This window comes from Diceros bicornis, chromosome X (genome assembly GCF_020826845.1).
Source record: "Diceros bicornis minor isolate mBicDic1 chromosome X, mDicBic1.mat.cur, whole genome shotgun sequence".
NCBI classification, from domain to species: Eukaryota; Metazoa; Chordata; class Mammalia; order Perissodactyla; family Rhinocerotidae; genus Diceros; species Diceros bicornis.
Genome location: NC_080781.1, coordinates 70,140,528 through 70,142,878, shown reverse-complemented (window position 1 = coordinate 70,142,878; position 2,351 = coordinate 70,140,528).

The following is a 2,351-nucleotide window of genomic DNA, read 5'->3' as shown; positions in this document are numbered from 1 at the left end:
AATGGAGCCACTCCTCCATTTTCCTGAAAGGGAGGGAAGGGAGAGGGGGAAAAAGCAAAACAATATGGGAGGGAGGGTAAAAACCCACAAACAAACCATGATCGAAACTCATGCATGAGAAAATACTAGAAACCCAAAACCCAAACAAGCTAAGTCTTCTAAATCACATAATGAATACCAAGATAATGCCCTATTACACCTTACACCTTCATCTATTAAAAGAAAGCAAAAATAATGTAAGGAATAAGCCCAACAATGCAAAGACGAACAAACAATCAGAAAAAAAAGAGAGAGAGAGAGAGCCAAGAAAGCCTCTAGTAATTCTGATCCTATCTAGAAAGGATATGAGTAATGTCTCTTGTTTAAGTGCTCAAACAGGAAAAGAAAGTAAACTGCCTCTTGCTGGTAGGTAAATCAGTTAAGTCAAAACGGTGAGTTTCTAAAAAAGGAGTGATCAAGAGAAGAATCTCTTGCACCAGGGAGCTGGAGAGAAACAGCCATTACAAGAGCCATACAAAATGTTAAGGCTGGAAGAACGGACCTTAGAGTCCAATTCTGTCATTTTACAGATGAGGAAACAGGCTTAGAGAGAGGAAATGGCTTGGCCAAAGAAACAAAGCTAGTTAGTGGCAAAGCCAGGAGTAGCACCTAAGATCCTGAATCCCAATTTGCTACTAACTTGACTATGTCAGTGCCACACTCTCCACTCATTCACTACTTCTATGCTAATGAGTGCTTGGGTGAACACCCTATAGTCACATTTTTAAAGATATCGTATTTCACTGATTTCCAATATATGTATTTGGCAATGAAAGAATTCAAGCTTTGATTGCTAAAGATTAAAGAAAAAAAGAGTTCTAAACATCTTTAGTCCAGTATGCTCCAACTCCAAAATGTACTGACAGGCCATTTCAGATACATTCTGCAATCTACTGTTTTATCTTTTAAGAGGTTCTGAAAACAGCTAAATAAAAGATATATTTTAGAAGGCCAAAATACTGTGCCTCCATACACAAAGATGAAAAAATGTCTTTTGTTTTTTTACATTTTCTGCATAATATCACAATAGAAAGATTAGTTAAAACAGAGAGTTCTGAATAAGACTGTAGGTTTAAATGCATGCCCTTTAGAGATACAACACTAAGTATAAAATGTCATACCACATTTAAAAGTTTGATATGTAAAACAATTCAAATGACCACAGCCAAAGAATGTTGGATAATTTTGTGAGAACAGTGTGGTGAACACATATCCTTCTAGTCGGATATGAGGCTTCGTTTTTTTGTTTTTTTTTTTTAAAGATTGTATTTATTTATTTATTTTTCCCTCCCAAAGCCCCAGTAGATAGTTGTATGTCATAGCTGCACATCCGTCTAGTTGCTGTATGTGGGACGTGGCCTCAGCATGGCCGGAGAAGCGGTGCATCGGTGCGCGCCCGGGATCCGAACCCAGGCCGCCAGCAGCGGAGCACGCGCACTTAACCGGTAAGCCACGGGGCCGACCCGAGGCTTCGTTTTAACAAATGTTATATACTTCAGGGTTAAGAATAAAAAATAAAAGATTTCATAGATTACTATGGAATTCCTCACCTTCAAAATCTGTATTAGTATTTTTTAACTCTTTGGTTCAAAATTAGTATCTTGATATGAATCTTCTGTAAAAAATATGACTAGGGCACAATGATCCATAATCCAAAAATGGTGGAATTCATGATATAATGATAAAGTCACTAAATAATCAAAAAAGCTAAACAACAGTTTGAAACAGTTTTTTAGTCACATGCCCTACGATATTCAAAGTTAATGAAAACAAGCACTGTTTTCGTTTTAAAATTAGTATCAAACAATTTTTTTAAAAATCTTAGGAGTAGAAAAATAAAAGCTGTATGAAATTAAGAACCCACCCTTTATTAACAATTTATACATAGGCTCTAATGTTTGAAGAAACTCGAATTACAAAATGTGTGTTCCCTGATTTTATGTAAAAATCTAAGCCAGTTTTAGAGGAAAGTTTAACAAAAAAAATTTATTAACATTGATATAAATTCAGGAAATTTGATCATGTTAAAGAACTCGTTTAATATTTTTTTATACTTGAAAAGTGAAAACAGAGAATTTATTTGTCTCCATTTTACTTTTAAATTTCAAAGATAAAGACAAAGGAGGCATATATAAAGTCAGAAAAATGAATCACTTTTGCTAACACTAGAAAATCCAAGCTGTCTTTTGGGAGGGGAGGGTATTGCCCATTTTCTGAAAGTCCCCCTATCACCAAAGAACAAAGAACAGGAAAGGAAGGCTGGATATAATGTTTGAATCTTAAGCAGACAGATCACCACTACTGACCATTTC